This window comes from Rhipicephalus sanguineus, chromosome 6 (assembly GCF_013339695.2).
Source record: "Rhipicephalus sanguineus isolate Rsan-2018 chromosome 6, BIME_Rsan_1.4, whole genome shotgun sequence".
Classification (NCBI taxonomy): domain Eukaryota; kingdom Metazoa; phylum Arthropoda; class Arachnida; order Ixodida; family Ixodidae; genus Rhipicephalus; species Rhipicephalus sanguineus.
The window spans coordinates 75,931,091-75,949,084 of record NC_051181.1 but is presented as its reverse complement, the minus strand read 5'-3'; the positions used below and the strand labels follow the sequence as shown (position 1 = coordinate 75,949,084).

General features: G+C 46.5%; 11 non-coding genes across 11 annotated transcripts; 1 reads left to right on the top strand and 10 right to left on the bottom strand.

The window, feature by feature from the left end:
• Positions 1–305: 305 nt before the first annotated feature.
• On the top strand, positions 306–387 carry Trnas-aga (transfer RNA serine (anticodon AGA)). Its single transcript has one exon. It is a non-coding gene; the product is annotated as a tRNA-Ser (tRNA).
• A 5,580-nt stretch (positions 388–5,967) lies between these two features.
• Positions 5,968–6,039, bottom strand: Trnal-caa (transfer RNA leucine (anticodon CAA)). Its single transcript has one exon. It is a non-coding gene; the product is annotated as a tRNA-Leu (tRNA).
• A 4,538-nt stretch (positions 6,040–10,577) lies between these two features.
• Trnam-cau (transfer RNA methionine (anticodon CAU)) lies at positions 10,578–10,649 on the bottom strand. Its single transcript has one exon. It is a non-coding gene; the product is annotated as a tRNA-Met (tRNA).
• Positions 10,650–10,723: 74 nt separating this feature from the next.
• On the bottom strand, positions 10,724–10,795 carry Trnam-cau (transfer RNA methionine (anticodon CAU)). Its single transcript has one exon. It is a non-coding gene; the product is annotated as a tRNA-Met (tRNA).
• A 74-nt stretch (positions 10,796–10,869) lies between these two features.
• On the bottom strand, positions 10,870–10,941 carry Trnam-cau (transfer RNA methionine (anticodon CAU)). The gene has a single exon. It is a non-coding gene; the product is annotated as a tRNA-Met (tRNA).
• A 71-nt stretch (positions 10,942–11,012) lies between these two features.
• On the bottom strand, positions 11,013–11,084 carry Trnam-cau (transfer RNA methionine (anticodon CAU)). The gene has a single exon. It is a non-coding gene; the product is annotated as a tRNA-Met (tRNA).
• A 220-nt stretch (positions 11,085–11,304) lies between these two features.
• Trnam-cau (transfer RNA methionine (anticodon CAU)) lies at positions 11,305–11,376 on the bottom strand. The gene has a single exon. It is a non-coding gene; the product is annotated as a tRNA-Met (tRNA).
• A 74-nt stretch (positions 11,377–11,450) lies between these two features.
• On the bottom strand, positions 11,451–11,522 carry Trnam-cau (transfer RNA methionine (anticodon CAU)). Its single transcript has one exon. It is a non-coding gene; the product is annotated as a tRNA-Met (tRNA).
• Positions 11,523–11,593: 71 nt separating this feature from the next.
• Trnam-cau (transfer RNA methionine (anticodon CAU)) lies at positions 11,594–11,665 on the bottom strand. Its single transcript has one exon. It is a non-coding gene; the product is annotated as a tRNA-Met (tRNA).
• Positions 11,666–17,174: 5,509 nt separating this feature from the next.
• Trnam-cau (transfer RNA methionine (anticodon CAU)) lies at positions 17,175–17,246 on the bottom strand. Its single transcript has one exon. It is a non-coding gene; the product is annotated as a tRNA-Met (tRNA).
• A 366-nt stretch (positions 17,247–17,612) lies between these two features.
• Positions 17,613–17,684, bottom strand: Trnam-cau (transfer RNA methionine (anticodon CAU)). The gene has a single exon. It is a non-coding gene; the product is annotated as a tRNA-Met (tRNA).
• Positions 17,685–17,994: the final 310 nt, after the last annotated feature.

Sequence of the window (17,994 nt, the reverse complement as noted above, 5' to 3'; positions counted from 1 at the left end):
GAAAGCAGTGCAAAGGCGAGGTGTCAAGCCCTCTCTCCTTCAAATTAGCCCCATTTGAATAAATCCAATTTGAAGAACTCCTTCAAGTTAGTGCCATTTCGCGGCTTGGAAATTTACCAGCCTTTGTCTTGCCTTCATTTTAAGGAGTAGCAAAAAAAGAGAAAATAATAATACGCAGACGAGAGGCAAAAGAGCGGGCGGGACAAGTATACGAGATGGCATGGTTGCGGGGGGCGTCGCCGTTCAAGGCCACTTCGCGCTTCTAGACACGAGACGTTTAAAAATAGGTGGCCCTTCGCCAGCGTGCAGTCGTGGCCGAGTGGTTAAGGCGATGGACTAGAAATCCATTGGGGTCTCCCCGCACAGGTTCGAATCCTGTCGACTGCGCATAGTCTTTTTTTTTCGAGGTGTTAAATTTTTATTGAACTGTTTATTGAACGAAAATATTGTACTGAATACTATAAGCACTGTCGCCGCATGCATTTCAGTTCGCATAAACACAACCAGCTGTAACTCTTGTACCGTGTTATTATGTGTACGCCATATATATATATATATATATATATATATATATATATATATATATATATATATATATATATATATATATATATATATATATATATATATATATATATATGTAAAAGGTATAAGCTTCTAAAAAACTGTTTATTTGGCGACGTTTCGATCGGAGCATTGGAGCTCGACTATGGACAACAGGAATGTACTTTATGTGTCCACATGGGCGATCTGTGTATATCTACATAGTTTTCTTTTGTTAATTTCTTTTTCTCCAGAAAACACGCGTTGTTCGTATGTCCAAGTATGTGCACGTGGTGTGTTCGCGACTCTTTTTCCTCAAGTTATTTTTACTTCTTTTTTATTTTTTACTTTTATCTTTTCCTTTCTTTTTTTTTTCTTCTTACTTTTTCTCTCTCTCTCGGCTCGGAGGACGATGATTCATCGAAGCCTGGTTAATTGCGTCGTGATGAAGATCGGTCTCCCATCGAAACATCGACAAATGAACAGTTTTTTTAGAAGCGTATACATTTTTCCTGTTTATTTTACGGTAACCGAAGACAGACTCTTCATAATCTACGTATATATATAAATAAACAGATATATATATATATATATATATATATATATATATATATATATATATATATATATATATATATATATATATATATATATATATATATATATATATATATATATATATATATATCAGCTATAAGGTGAACAAGGAACCTTGCTGCTGACCACTTCGCTGTACTCAGAGTTAATAATAATAACCACGATATGATAATAATAATAACCACGATATATGTCGACGCACTATTCCTCGATTTCAGGAAGGCGTTCGACACAGTATGTCACCGCCTGCTAAATACTAAGTTAAAGGGCTTAAACATACACAATAAAACCGAAAACTGGATTTGTAACTATCTAAACGGTCGTAAACAGTGTGTAGTCCTTAATGGTTGTAGCTCATCATACATAACAGTATCATCGGGAGTGCCCCAGGGCAGTGTTCTGGGGCCACTGTTGTTCCTCATATACATTAATGATATTGTAGATGACATACAGTCCCCCATTAAACTTTTTGCAGATGACTGCGTCGTCTACAGAGAAATTAATTCTATATCAGATATAACAATCCTGCAGACCGACCTTGATAAAATAGTAAATTGGTGTCAGCGGTGGCAGATGAGCTTGAATATTAGTAAATGTAATCACATCCGCTTTTCAAACAAGAAATTGGAACGTCAAACAAAATACACAATTGAAGGCACAACAATAAACACAGTCCCAGAGTGCAAATACCTCGGGGTATACTTTACGCCGAAACTAAAATGGAACGAACATATCCAACACACAATATCTAAAGCAAGTAAAATGTTTTTTTATTCGCAGAAATTTCAAATCAGCGTCCAAAGATGTCAAAGAAACACTATACTTTTTACATGTTAGATCTATCCTAGATTACGCCTCTATGATCTGGGACCCTTATCAGGACTATTTGATAAAAGCAATAGAAAAGCTTCAAAATCAGGCTGCACGATTCGTCTCCAGTAATTACTGCCCTTTTCAAAGTGTCACTGAATTAAAAGCATTACTGGCTGGGAAACTTTAAAAGCTAGAAGAAAAAACTTAAGACTCAAATTTTTCCACCGTATTTTTTATAATCAAACAGGCATTAACAGCCGCACCTATTTGTCGGAACCATCCTACGTCTCGACTAGGCACGACCACTCCAAGAAAGTGCGTGCATACAGCTGCAACACAAATCATTTTTCCAGATCTTTTTTTCCACAAACTGCTCGAGATTGGAACCTGTTACCGGAAGACTACGTTTCTGTACCTGATAATCATGATTTTTATTCCCGATTGTGTTTACAATAATGTATAATTGTGCTAGTTTTTGTTCCAACTTTATGTTACCTTTGAACATGCTAACCTATTGTCCTTTCACTTGTTTATCTTGATGTTAACCTTGTCTCATATATTTTTGTTGCTTATTTTCACTGTAAAACATGTAGCATATGATCATACAGATGTCTCCCCTGCGATAACGCCTTTGAGGCAACGCAGGTATCTTGTAAATAAATAAATAAATAAATGATTGTGAGAGATGCCGTAGTGGAGGGCGCCGGCAATTTCGACCAACTGGGCTTCTTTAACGTGCACTTAAATCTAAGTACACGGGCCTCAAACATTTTGGCCTCCATCGAAAATGCAGCCGCCGCGGCCGGGATTCGATCCCGCGACCTTCGGGTCAGCAGTCGAGCCCCATCACCACTAGACCACCGTGGCGGGGCGTACTCAGAGTTCAGCGCGTCACTTTTTGCCAACACTCGTCGAACCTATTCGTGTTTTATTACGCAAGATAATTCGTTTCATCATATTCTTTTAGGAAGGAGGAATGGGGGGGGGGGGGTGGCATCACGAGCTTTCTTTCGGTGGACAATTTTTTTGACATCTAGCTTCAGGTCGGGGTGTAGACTGACCTCGCATTATTACGCAAGATTCGTCCGGATATGCAGCCAACTAATGCATGTTCATTACGCGCGGATATATGCTCTGGCATATGCTCTTAGAACGTATGCTGGTCAGGTGCCCCGCGTCACGCGGCGGCAAGGGCATCACGCCGTCCGAATGGGAGGCTGCTATTAGTAGCCCCGGACTCGAGGAACAGCTATGGACAGTTCAACGGGTCCGGGACGCAGCAGACAGACTTGGTCTTTCTGTTCCGACGTAGGAGCAGCCCGCTATACATGCTAGAGAGCGTTCCCGATGACCTTACAAAGTTTCTCCGTCCATTCATCAAGGTTATTTTTATATTTCAGTGACAGTCTCAGTGATGTTCGGATGCCTCTTTATCCGATATGAACCGAGAGAGCCAGACTCTCGTATGCCGCTGATGAGAGGAGACAGACTGGGTAAAATGCAGTTCGTTTATTCCGATACGCACTCGGCGCGTTCCGAAATCCGTCTCCTCCCGGACCCTCTCCTCGCGCCTGTTAAAAACACTGCTGCACGGGGTCTTCACTAGTTCATGCACGACCCTCTCGAGCGACGGTCATGTTCACACGGTTCGAGCGCGGTGGTCGGACGCCTCCAGCCACTGAGATCTGCAACAACACCACGCATTTCCGAAGCCGCGCTTCCAGGAAAACGCCGCTGAAGTCAGCTGATATATACCTGCCGACCCCCGGCATTCGCCAACAGAACGGTTTTGTTTATACGAGTCGCCGGCGCCGCATTGCTACACCCGACAGTCTCGTTCACTGATATTACTGACGCTAAAACTTGGTCCTATATGTATCTGCACGTCTCAATATTTATTATTGTAGTTTCATTCAATACACTGCAGAGTAACAATGTTTTTCAGAACCTCTCTGGAAAGGCGGCCGCATCACACGTTCATCTTTGGCATGCTTGATGCTACGCGGACAGACGAAGACGAAGAAACAGAAATCACAGGACAGCGCTCGTCCGTTACTTTCTGTTTCTTCGTCTTTCAGCGCTGAATAGCCCATGTGTGATTATTCCGACTAACCCAACTTTTCATGCCATCGGTGATATATGCACAGCGCAGAAGCAATGAGTGTCTACTTGCGATATTCTATAAAACAAATCTAATGAGACTTTATTTGTAATACCACACAAGTACAGATCATCAACGAACAATACAAAAATGATTAAACCTCCCCCGCCCGATTTCTTTTAGTTCATTTTCGTCGGTTGGTATTGGTCACTTTTTTTTTCTTTTGCGTCGGCGTCATTTTGTCGCCAGTTAAAGCCTGACCACCGCAAGCCTCCAACCTCCGAAAACGGAAAACAGCTGGAGAACAAAAAAAGAAGTATTTCAATAAAACTTGGGCACCAAAAAAGCCTGAATACTGCGCTTCCAAAATTCAAACAGTTTTACGGCTCCCGGAAAACATCTATCGTCCATTTTGTTAGGAGGGAACTATTTTTCGAGCTGTTCAATATCGCGAATAATTCACCGTACACACGCTCGTTACATCTCGGTTCACTTGTAAAAATGAAAAGGAAGAAAACAGAAGCTAATGATACGCACATGCATGACATGAGTGGGGATACGCTCATGCATTTATCACTGGGTTTATCACGCGGGTACGACAAATTATGTTACGCATTTGCGTGTCGTTTTAAGCGGGCTCGAACCGACTGATCCTCGGGCCGAAGTTACCGCTTGTAAGCTGCTTCACAGCCGTACTCCGCTTGGCGGCCCATGAACGTAGCGTATGCTCCTTTAAAGCTTTCCGTCTGAGTAGCATACGTCTTTTTGCCGCGACAATTGGCTGGCTAGCTGCATGAGCTTGGCGTTTCCTGCACGAATTTGAGGAGCCGTTTTTGCCGCATTCTCCATTTCGCGACATTTTAGTGGGCGTGATAAAAATATAAAACAGCGCTTAACGCACAGGACGAAAGAAAGAAGCGACACACACGGCGCTGAACTTGCAACTGATAACCAGTGGTGGCCAGTGAGCTCACACGAGGCGGTGCCTCTCGGAAGGACGAATGTATCCTTCTTGACACTGAGCGTGCGCGCTCACTTTAAGCCTTTTGCTTGATAAACCACATGTCTTTTTCAACAGAACTAATTGCAAGTGCATGGCCGTGCGTGTCACTTATCTCTTTCTTCCTGTGTGTTAAGCGCCGTTGTATATTTTTATCATCTAAACGTACCAACTCACCCACTCTGCCTGCCTTCCTTAGTGGACCAGTGGTGAGTAGTGAGGTTTGCCCAATTTTTGGTCGGTTGGTCGCACGTATGTCTCTGCCCTCGGATAAGTTCTTCACTTTAAGCGGAACAGCGATTCGTAGTAGGGCCTATTCAATTTCTCTGGCACATAACCACGTTACGGGTTTTCTGTGGAGATTAGTTTTGGCTCGGCATATACAGCCTCGCTGTCAAAAAACTGAGGAGCCATCCGACTCTAAGAAGATGGTTTACAAGCGAAGATGCTTAGCACACAACACTGAGGCGATACAGAATTTCGAACCACAGCCGATCGCACAACCTGCAACAAAATCCCAAATGTCTGTCCAGTGCCTTTTGAATTTCGCGTAGGCTCCTTTAAAGCTTTTCGTTTGAGTACCACGCGTCTTTTTGCTGCGACATGCGTCGTCTTGTCTGGCTTGCCACATGCGCTTGGCATTTCGAGCAGGATCTTATATAATTGGTGCTTGCTGCACACACACACACACACACACACACACACACACACACAACACACACACACACATGGAGTGTCCAGACACACTCACCCTTCCTGTAAAAAATGCTAGCAGACCGTGGTTTCTAGCCACAGACCTCTGGGTTATGGGCCCAGCACGCTTCCACTGCGCCACTCTGCTGCACTCTCGTTTCGCGGGAAAATGTGCGTCATAAATGTGTTGAGGAGTATAAAAGAAAATACGTAAAATTTGTGGCAGAGCGTGGTTTCGATCCACGGACCTCTGGGTTTTGGGCCCAGCACGCATCCACTGCGCCACTCTGCTTTTTTTATTTTTTTTTTATTTAAAACCTGTTCGTAGCGATACAGACCTTGGACAGCACAGACACCATCGGCCCCAGCCGAAAAATCAACATGTGTAATCCGCGATTGTATCTTGTTGATGAATTATGTTAATAGTATTTCATTGTAGCCAATTGTTCAAAGGCAAGTAACCACTCTGGTGGTTCACTAAGAGATTTGTATACTTCTCGAATAAAGAGAACATTTTCTTTAAAGTATTCACTAGCAGGCCTTATATCTACATCTTCATTTCGCACAGCCATTCGTGTTTTCCACACGCTGTGCATACAAAGTAGCATCACCATGTCGTAGGGCACACCTCCTGTTTCTTCAAATGGTAAAAACCGGATACCGAATGGTGTTAGTGGGAACTCTTTTTTAAAAGTCTTTTGTAGAATATCCCAAAGGAAGACGGAGTCCCAGCAATCCAAGAAAATATGCTCAATGGTTTCAGGTTTTTTGCAAATGTAGCAGTTTACACCCCAAGGTAGAAATATTCCCTTCTCTTTTAGCCATGGCTTGACAGGAAGCGTGCCCGTGTGTAGCATAAAGAAATACATCTTTGTGGTAGCCCTCACTGGAATTCTTCTAACCCGTTTTAAAACATTCTTTTCATTCCCGAGTACATATATCGCCCGGTATCTTGGAACAGGACACATAACATGCACCAAATCTCTGTACAATCGCTTTTTTGTGACAGCGCTCAAATATTCTAACGAAAAGTGCGCTCTCAGGAACCGATAAGCACTTATTATCTCATACCAAAACCCTTTCACTGACACTTTTGGTGCTGGGCTTGACGTAACTAGAAAATCTGGCATTGCGTCACTCAGTTGCGTCTGGATGACCACATCGCAAGAAACCATTACTTTCATCACGCAGGAACATGAATCTAGCCACTATCTGCTTGAAAAACAAGTTTTGTAATCCCAGTCCCCCTTTTTTCACCGAATGAAACAAATTCAAACGACTTGTACGCTCCCATTTAGATCCCCACACGAAAACCGCAAAAATTCTGTGCATCTTCTGCACACTCATTCGGGACATACATAATACATGTAACATGTAAAACACTTTGGCGACAAGAAACACATTACACACTGCCGATTTCGCAAATATTGAGAGGCTCCTGCCTCCCCACCTGGTTGTTTGCGCCTGAACCCGTTCAGCTTGTTCTGTCCACTGCGTATTCGCATTTTGGTAATGTTGTAAAGGCACGCCGAGGTAACTGGTCGGGGTGTCGGTGAACGCTATGCTTTCGAAAACTGTCCGCCTACTACTCCACTGGCCATGCCAGAAGCCTAAGCTTTTTTGCCAGTTTATGGCACTACCAGTGCTGCTACAGAATTGTCTAGCATCTTTAATTGCCTCCCGAATGCTCTCTTGGTCTGTACAGAACAGCGCAATATCGTCTGCGTACGCTAGTATTTTTACCTCTTGGTTTATTAGACGATAGCCACGGATATTTTGGTTTTCACGTATCTTTAGACAGAAAGGCCCAAGAAAAATAGCAAAGAGCAACGGCGACAGGGGACATCCTTGACGCACTCCTGAAAGCACCGGTATGTTGTCACTCAGTCGTTTATTTATTATCACTTGAGCAGAGCATTTTTCATAAGCCATGGCGACACCGTCGTGAATGATTCCACCTACATTGATGTATTCTAACGTGGCCATAAGAATGCTGTGAGCAACTCTGTCGAAAGCTTTTTCCAAATCGAGCTGGACCATTGCAACGCACGCGAGGCTCGAGTCGCAACACTCCAGTATACTTCTAGCGACGTGAATATTAGTGAATATTGTTCGCTTCTTTATTCCGCAAGTTGGATGAGGACCAACTATTGTGTTAATAACAGACTGTAGTCTTTTCCCTAGTACCTTCATGTATATTTTATAATCCACATTCGTGAGACTTATAGGTCTATATCCCTTTACTGACTGTAGCTTGATTGGGTCATTTGTTTTAGGTATTAGCACAACGTGACTTCTTCTAAATGAGGGTGGTAGCTGTTTAAGTTCGTATGCTTCTGCTATAACACTGAAGTATTTCTGCAACTTCCATCTTAAACGTTTTGTAGAAGAGCGCTCCCAGCCCATCAGGTCCTGGCGACTTTCCGCTACCAAGGGTTTCTATAGCGTGTAAAATTTCAGTGACTGAGATGGGCCTTTCGAGTCCCTCTTTCCCTTCGTCATCTACCTTTGGCAGGAGCGCCAGAAAGTTATCTACGAACTCTTCAGATACTTTGACCTGTCTGCTTAACAGTGTCCGGTAATGCTCAACAAAGGCTGTCTCTATTGTACTTTGGTCTGCCGACAAAGCGTCGTTGTACCAGATTTCTTTAATACGGTTACTTGAGGCGTAACCTTTCTCTTCACTGAGCGCGCGTTTTGTTGGCGCTTCCCCTTGCCATAGTCGCTCCGTTCGTGCCCTTATCACTGCGCCTTTATAACGTTCCGCATCCATCGCTTCAAGTACGCTTTTGATCGTTTTTACTTCTGTACTAAATAATCCCGGTACAGTGCACTCGGCGTTTTGAAAGTAACCTAGCATGTTTTGTAATTCTTTTTCCCTTTGTTTTGCTTTGCGGCGTATCACCGTCGTCCTCTCGATCGCAAGTAGTTTTACTTCGTTTTTAAAATTCTCCCATGCCTCCGCTATGTTTGACACAGCCTCCTTTCTTACAGTTTGGATTTTTTCCATTATAGCTCTCACGAAGAATTCGTCTTTTAAGATGTTATCATTCATTTTCCAGAGTTCCCAGTTAAACTTCGAGCCGCTGTATTTTTTCCCTACCGTACACACCACTATGCTGTGGTCACTAAAGCTCACATGTTTCACTGCGTAGTTCGTGAGCCTTGGCACAAGACCCGCTGACATGTATATCCGGTCTAGCCTAGCATGGCTCTCCCCTTGGAAGTGAGTGTAAAATACTTCATTTGCACTTAAGATGTTTCCGACATCGGCTAACTCAAAATTCGACACGATTTCATGAAGTCTGATTGCACTCGTATCTCTACCTCTCGTATTCTGTACACGGTCTTCAGGCATACAAACACAATTAAAATCTCCTAGGAGAACCACATTTCTGTCAGGTGTCAAAAGGTTGGCCACATAATCAAAAAATGCAGTTTTTTCATGTAGGATGTTTGGAGCATACACACATATTATTCGCCAACATACATCATGTAAAGCAAAATCACACAGTACAAATCGTCCATCCTGGGTTGTTGACACACTTTGTTCAACGATACCGACAGAATTACGCAGCATTAATAAACACCCTCCTGACTTGCCCACCGCATGACATACGCAAACATTGTACCGTGATTTAAACATATCAACCATTTTCGTTGTTTGCTCTTCACTTTCAATCTTTGTTTCTTGGACAGCAAGAATGTATATGTCGTTTTCCATCAACAGGCGATTTAGTTGCACTTGTCGCCGCCTGGACGTTAACCCTCGAACATTAAACGTGGCAATACGAAGTGCTACATTATTATTACTGGCCATGAAAACAGAAGAGAAAGCTCAAAGGACACTCGCACAACGAATTATACTGCAAACAAACTTACATCGTTCTGCTCTCCCTTCATGTTTGACGCATAGTTTGTAGGCCCACCAGTGCCGTTGCAAACTAGCACTAGGGTCAGGAAGTTCCGCACGAAGGCCGTCCACAGCCATAGACCACTCCCAGACAGCGACCCCGCTATGGCGGGGCAGCCAACGGCGAATTCCGCTTGTCAGGAGGAATGTTCAGTTTTGGTTTCAGGGTTGCGCGTCTGAGAAGGGTAGCTTTCGGAGGAGGACCCTCGCAGCTACCGTCATCACCTTCACGTCCATCTCCTCCCTCTGACGGGTCCCTGGGCCTCTTTGAGCTCGCACCGGTTAAATCCATGCCCTCAACAGGCTCTTCAGTAGCGTCTACTCCAGAGGAGCTTCGAGGAGCCTCCCCCTTAGTAGCCACCGCCTTTGGACGTACCATGGACGCCTCCGCTCCCGGTACGTCTTGACCTTTCTTATCTTGACTCTCGTCCTTTCTTCCGCTGGGCTGACATTCTCCACTAGCCTTCAGATCGGACCTCACCTGCAAAGCAGGCGAGTCGCTGCTCCCTCCAGAAGTTGCTTCCGCGTACTGCGCCACTCTGCTGCACTCTCGTTTCACGTTTCACGCAATAATGTGCGTCATATAAATGTGTCGAGGAGTACAAAAGAAAATACGTAAAAGTTGTAGCAGAGCGTGGTTTCGATCCACGGACCTCTGGGTTATGGGCCCAGCACAATTCCACTGCGCCACTCTGCTGCACTCTCGTTTCGCGCAATAATGTGCGTCATATAAATGTGTCGAGGAGTATAAAAGAAAATACGTAAATGTTGTAGCAGAGCGTGGTTTCGATCCACGGACCTCTAGGTTATGGGCCCAGCACGCTTCTACTGCGCCACTCTGCTGCACTCTCGTTTCGCCCAATAATGTGCGTGATATAAATGTGTCGAGGAGTATAAAAGAAAATACGTAAATGTTGTAGCAGAGCGTGGTTTCGATCCACGGACCTCTGGGTTATGGGCCCAGCACGCTTCCACTGCGCCACTCTGCTGCACGCTCGTTTCGCCCAATAATGTGCGTGATATAAATGTGTCGAGGAGTATAAAAGAAAATACGTAAATGTTGTAGCAGAGCGTGGTTTCGATCCACGGACCTCTGGGTTATGGGCCCAGCACGCTTCCACTGCGCCACTCTGCTGCACGCTCGTTTCGCCCAATAATATGCGTGATATAAATGTGTCGAGGAGTATAAAAGAAAATACGTAAATGTTGTAGCAGAGCGTGGTTTCGATCCACGGACCTCTGGGTTATGGGCCCAGCACGCTTCCACTGCGCCACTCTGCTGCACTCTCGTTTCGCCCAATAATGTGCGTGATATAAATGTGTCGAGGAGTATAAAAGAAAATACGTAAATGTAGCAGAGCGTGGTTTCGATCCACGGACCTCTGGGTTATGGGCCCAGCGCGCTTCCACTGCGCCACTCTGCTGCACGCTCGTTTCGCCCAATAATGTGCGTGATATAAATGTGTCGAGGAGTATAAAAGAAAATACGTAAATGTTGTAGCAGAGCGGGGTTTCAATCCACGGACCTCTGGGTTATGGGCCCAGCACGCTTCCACTGCGCCACTCTGCTGCACTCTCGTTTCGCGCAATAATGTGCGTCATATAAATGTGTCGAGGAGTATAAACGAAAATACGTAAAAGTTGTAGCAGAGCGTGGTTTCGATCCACGGACCTCTGGGTTATGGGCCCAGCACGCTTCCACTGCGCCACTCTGCTGCACTCTCGTTTCGCCCAATAATGTGCGTGATATAAATGTGTCGAGGAGTATAAAAGAAAATACGTAAATGTTGTAGCAGAGCGTGGTTTCGATCCACGGACCTCTGGGTTATGGGCCCAGCACGCTTCCACTGCGCCACTCTGCTGCACTCTCGTTTCGCCCAATAATGTGCGTGATATAAATGTGTCGAGGAGTATAAAAGAAAATACGTAAATGTAGCAGAGCGTGGTTTCGATCCACGGACCTCTGGGTTATGGGCCCAGCACGCTTCCACTGCGCCACTCTGCTGCACGCTCGTTTCGCCCAATAATGTGCGTGATATAAATGTGTCGAGGAGTATAAAAGAAAATACGTAAATGTTGTAGCAGAGCGGGGTTTCAATCCACGAACCTCTGGGTTATGGGCCCAGCACGCTTCCACTGCGCCACTCTGCTGCACTCTCGTTTCGCGCAATAATGTGCGTCATATAAATGTGTCGAGGAGTATAAACGAAAATACGTAAAAGTTGTAGCAGAGCGTGGTTTCGATCCACGGACCTCTGGGTTATGGCCCCAGCACGCTTCCACTGCGCCACTCTGCTTTTTTTTTTCCTTATTACCTGCTTTGGTACACAACACATAAATGAAACACCACTGATAATAAAATCACCCGATGTAAAAAGTACATGTTGTGACTGTGTAGTCAACCAGCATGGTGCTGGTATCGTCAAGTTAAAACTCTGGCAAGGTCACGAGCGGCTCTAGCCTTGAAAGCCACTCAGGTGGTTCCGGTTCCGCTTTATGTATTTCTAGGAACCAATGAATGCTTTCCCTGAAATACGCTCGAGCAGGCCGGGCATCCTTATCAAAGTGGTAGCCTGCCATTCGCGATCTCCACAAGGAGTGGAGGCCCAGGAGCATAATTGCGTCGAAAGGAACGCCATCTTCATTTTCTACGCTCAAAAACCGAATTCCATATGGATCCAGAGGAAATTCTTTTTTCACAGATCGCTGCAGAACATCCCAAAAGTAAACCCCTTCCCAACAATGCAAAAAAACATGATAAACTGTTTCTGGAAGCTTACAAATTAAGCAATGCGTGCCCCATGGCAAAAAGCAACCTTTCTTTTCCAAAAAAGCCTTAACTGGCAGCGTACCTGAGTGTAGTTTAAAGAAAAAGGTTTTTGTTCCAGGCTGGACATGCATTTTTTTCACTCTTTTTAAAACATTTTTACCTGGGCCTCCACTGCACAATGATCTGTACAAAGGTACTGGGAATACCATGTCACACAAAGCAAAATAAAGCTCTTTTCGCTTGACATTTGAAAGATACTCTGCTGAAAAACGTACGGTAAGAAATTTTACACTGGTCACTATTTCTTTAAAGTAAGCACCGATTCCTCCAGCACACTCATCCGTTGACACGACATACTCGGGGAGCAGTCTGCTTAGCCGTAATTGACATAAAGTGCGGAGGAACGGGTCGGTAATATCTCTAAAAAACAAAAACCGGCTTACAATCTGCCGTAAGAACAGGTGACCCAGTCCCAAACCTCCATTCTTTACCCGACGAAACAAGTTGGAACGACTGCAGCGTTCCCACTCAGAAGCCCAGACAAATACAGCGAATATTCTATGTAACTTCTGCACATTTGTACGTGAAAAATGCAATACCTGCATTACGTACCACAGCTTGCTAATAAAAAAAAGGTTGCAAGTGGTGGCTCTGGGAAAGATCGATAAGGCGGCACCTTTCCACTTCTCCGTTTTTTCCCGCGTATCCTTGGCCTGGGCTTTCCAATATTGATCGCTGTCGCGATAACAGTCGAGCGGGACGCCCAAGTACTTGCCCGGGGTCGTCACCCAAGGCACGTTAGCGAAGTGGTCTGGTTTCGCTGGCCACGATCCGTGCCAGAGCCCAAGACACTTTGACCAGTTAACGCCACTACCCGTAGCTTGGCTGAAATTCCGAACAATTTCGACACCCTCTGCAATACTGCGCTGATCTCGCGTGAAAATCGCTACGTCGTCTGCATAGGCTAGCAGCTTCACTTCTGCTGCTTGTAACTTAAAACCAAGGATGCTATTGTTAATAATAACTTTCCTACACAGAGTTTCAATGTACATGCAAAATAACAGAGGGCTTAGGGGGCAACCCTGACGTACCGAACGCTGCACGTTAATGGGGGCCCCCAGACTCTTATTCACGATCAACTTCGTAGTACAGTTTCGGTACGCCAGGGCCACTCCCTCGCAGATAACAGAACCGAGGTTGACATGATTTAAGACAGAAAACAAAATTCTATGATCTACACAATCAAAGGCCTTTTCGAGGTCAATCTGAAGGATGGCAGCTCGTTCATCTAAATAATCACACCATTCGAGTATGCTGCGTGCTTTGTGGATGTTTACAACAATAGACCGTCGTTTTATCCCACAAGTCTGATGGGGCCCGACGATGTCTGTAATCACAGTCTGAAGTCTTCGAGCTAGAAGCTTCATATATATCTTATACTCAACGCTAGAAAGAGCTATCGGCCTGTACCCAAAAACGGATCTTAACTTATCTGTGTCGTCAGTCTTTGGTATAAGTACTGTATACGATGACCTGTATGACGGCGGCAGTGTGTTTAATTTGTACGCCTCATTGAAGATGACTGCTAGGATAGGGCTTATTTCGTTCTTAAACTGTTTATAAAAGGCAGCGGTGAATCCGTCTGGCCCGGGCGATTTTCCAGGGTTAAGCTTCTCTATTGCTACTTCAACTTCAGTAACAGTTATTGCCCGTTGCAAACTTTCTTTTCTTTCCTCGTCCAGGCGGGGTAAAACTGGAAGAAACTCGTTCTTGAATTTTTCGATATCTACATTATGCAATCCGAATAGCGCCTGATAATGCTCAAAAAAAGCTCTTTTGATGCCGTCTGTGTCAGTTGATACGGTACCACGCCATTCTATTTCGATAATGTGATTTTTCTCGGCTCGTGCTTTTTCCATGCACAACGCACGTTTCGTTGGTATTTCACCGGCAGCTGTATCCTCGGCCCTTGCCCTCACAAGCGCGCCCCGATAACGCTGTTCGTCTAGTTGCTCTATTGTCTAACTTTTCTTATGTCTTCGATCCATTTTCCGGGGGCTCGGCACTCCTGCTTTAGTAACTTATCAAGGAGCGCTTTCAACTCAGCCTCCTTCTTTTTCTCGGCATGCCGAATACATGTAGCCCTTTCGATTGCTTTTAATTTTAAAGATTCCTTGCATAATTCCCATTGCTGCCAAATATAAAGTTTTTTTCCGGGGTCTAATTTGCTGATTTCGTCCATTACGGATAAATTAAATTCTTCATCCTGCAGAAGTTTACTATTGAATTTCCATAGTTCCCAGGAAAATGAGTTATTTCCCCTTGACCTACCGATAGAGCACTGGACTAAGCAATGATCGGAAAATGAAATGGGGACGACTTCGTAACTCCTACATTCCGGAAGGATGTCGAGAGAAACATAAATACGATCAAGTCTTGCGTGACTAGGGCCTTCAAATCGAGTGTACTTTATTGCACTCGTACTTTGGAGACTTTCCGCAACATCCTCAAGGTTCCACTTTCCAACAATGCGTGTCAGGATATCGGTGCTTTTATCTCTAAAAGTACGAGCGCTCGTTTTGTCTTGCGCGCTGAGTACACAGTTGAAGTCACCGAGGACGATTAAATTCCTGCCATCAGCGAGTCGTTCTTCTAATCCGAGAAAGAAGAGGGCCGTTGCCTCGACCTTGTTGGGCGCATATATACACACTATACGCCAATCAGTATTGTTCAGTGAAAAGTCAAGAGCAGCACACCGGCCAGCCGCACACGAAAAATGAGCATTCACCCGAAGCCCAGGCAACTTCTTCACAAAAAGTATGCAGCCAGCCGATGTGCCCACTGCGTGACTAACGACAACATAAAATCTAGACGCGAAACGTTGCACCATGCTGCCGGTCTCTTCTTCACCGTCAACGTTCGTCTCCTGAACTGCAAGGACGTCAGTGTCGCGTTCCGTTAGAAGTCGGTAAAGCTGGCTTTGCTTTCTCTTCCCTGCCAATCCTCTAACGTTTATAGTGGCGATAGTTAACGGGGAGACAGACGCCATTTTGAACAAAAAGAAAAGAGACCAGCAGCATTGTGCCTACCTGTCGCGTCCAGCACGGGGCTAGACGGTGCCATTGCCGGCGGTTCCGTCCGGCGGCACTGTCGGGACTTGCCCTACGGGCTCCACGCTGCCGGCACGCTTGTCGGCCGTAACGTTCGGGCGTGGCCGAAGAGACGGCCGCCGTCCCTGAGCAGTCTTTGCTGGGGGTTCGTCGATTCCAGGCGCTGTTGCTTCAGCGCCGTCGTTGCTCGCCTGGGGGTGGGGCCGCTTCGAGGCCGCGGTGGCACTGGTCGGTGTGGGGACGCCGCTCTTCTCGGGTGGCAACTCGTTGGCACATTTAAGCTCGCCGCCCTTGGGTGGTGGTGGGCTCGTCGTGGTCTTTACTGTCGCCTCGGATGACCCAGTCGAGTCACCCGCTGCTCCTTGAAGCGTTGGCGTAACGCCCTTGCGAGCGTCGCCACTTGTAGCCTCTGAGAGAGCTTTCGTTTCCGGCTGCTTGGCCTTCGACCCAGAGGAGTCGCCTGCTGCCGGTTGGTCCGCCGCAGCATCCGCTTTCGGGGTGTCAGCACCGGGAGGCGCCGACGTGTCCGGTGGTCCCGCCTGCTTTTTCGCCTCGTCGATTCCCCAGGCTGCCTCCTCAGCCTCGGCAACGTCCATGAGTTCTTCGTTGGCGTCCGCCCTTGGAAGTCCGGTCGCCGACGCGTAGGTACGGACACAGTCCTCCGCGTCCGCGTGTCCATAACGCCGGCACTTCGAACACCGGGGCACCCTGCAGTCTCGGCGAACGTGACCTGTGCCATGGCAGCGCAGGCACTGCATTGCCCGCCCAGGCACAACCACGAGAGCCAACTCCCCGGCGACTCGGACCTGATGGGGGAGGTCGTCCACCATGAGTCCCGGTTTCAGCTTGAGCAGGACGGTTCTAGTTGTTGACCCCTTTTCTCTCATTCTTTGGACGCGCCACCGCTCACGCGTCACCTCGGTGACGTTGCCGAAGACTGTGAATGCCGTCCGGATGTCTTCGTCTTGGACGCCGTGAAGCATCCAATGCAGACGAAGTTTCACCTGTTGGTCCTCAGGGTCGATCACTATGCACCGTCGGCCTTTCACCGTCAGTTCCTTAAGCGCTGCCAGTTTCTTCGTGGCATCGCCGGTGTTCAGGGTCACCGCCCACACGTGGTTGTTTTGGTACGCCCCTAACGCCACGACGTCAGGGAGCACACCAGCCGTGGCGAGGGCATCTCTGAAGTCCTCGACCTTGTAGGGCCGCTCACGCACGTCTCCGTGCAAAAACAACGTGTTGTTAACAACACGGCCAGTGGGCAGAGTAGGCAGCACAACCTCGTAAGCGTTATCTTCGTCAGCCATCCTGTTACCGCGGCCGGCACGGGCCGCTATCGCCGCTCCATCGGCGCCGTTCATCCTGCGACCGTTCGCTGGCGCGTCCGGAAGTAGAATGACTGCGCCACTCTGCTGCACGCTCGTTTCGCCCAATAATGTGCGTGATATAAATGTGTCGAGGAGTATAAAAGAAAATACGTAAATGTTGTAGCAGAGCGTGGTTTTGATCCACGGACCTCTGGGTTATGGGCCCAGCACGCTTCCAATGCGCCACTCTGCTGCACTCTCGTTTCGCGCAATAATGTGCGTCATATAAATGTGTCGAGGAGTATAAACGAAAATACGTAAATGTTGTAGCAGAGCGTGGTTTCGATCCACGGACCTCTGGGTTATGGGCCCAGCACGCTTCCACTGCGCCACTCTGCTGCACGCTCGTTTCGCGCAATAATGTGCGTCATATAAATGTGTCGAGGAGTATAAAAGAAAATAGGTAAATGTTGTAGCAGAGCGTGGTTTCGATCCACGGACCTCTGGGTTATGGGCCCAGCACGTTTCCAGTGCGCCACTCTGCTGCACTCTCGTTTCGCGCAATAATGTGCGTGATATAAATGTGTCGAGGAGTATAAAAGATAATACGTAAATGTTGTAGCAGAGCGTGGTTTCGATCCACGGACCTCTGGGTTATGGGCCCAGCACGCTTCCAATGCGCCACTCTGCTGCACTCTCGTTTCGCGCAATAATGTGCGTGATATAAATGTGTCGAGGAGTATAAAAGAAAATACGTAAATGTTGTAGCAGAGCGTGGTTTCGATCCACGGACCTCTGGGTTATGGGCCCAGCACGCTTCCACTGCGCCACTCTGCTGCACGCTCGTTTCGCGCAATAATGTGCGTCATATAAATGTGTCGAGGAGTATAAAAGAAAATAGGTAAATGTTGTAGCAGAGCGTGGTTTCCATCCACGGACCTCTGGGTTATGGGCCCAGCACGCTTCCACTGCGCCACTCTGCTTTTTTTTTTCTTTATTGCCTGTTTTTCTTTACAGGTGGTCACACAGAAACAGGAATGGTAAAAACACACTTGGACCAAGCTTTGGTCCGTAGTGTTCACATTAAAATTTTTTCAAGTGACACAGTTCGTCCAACATTGGCAACCAGCGGGGAGGTTCTTCTTGT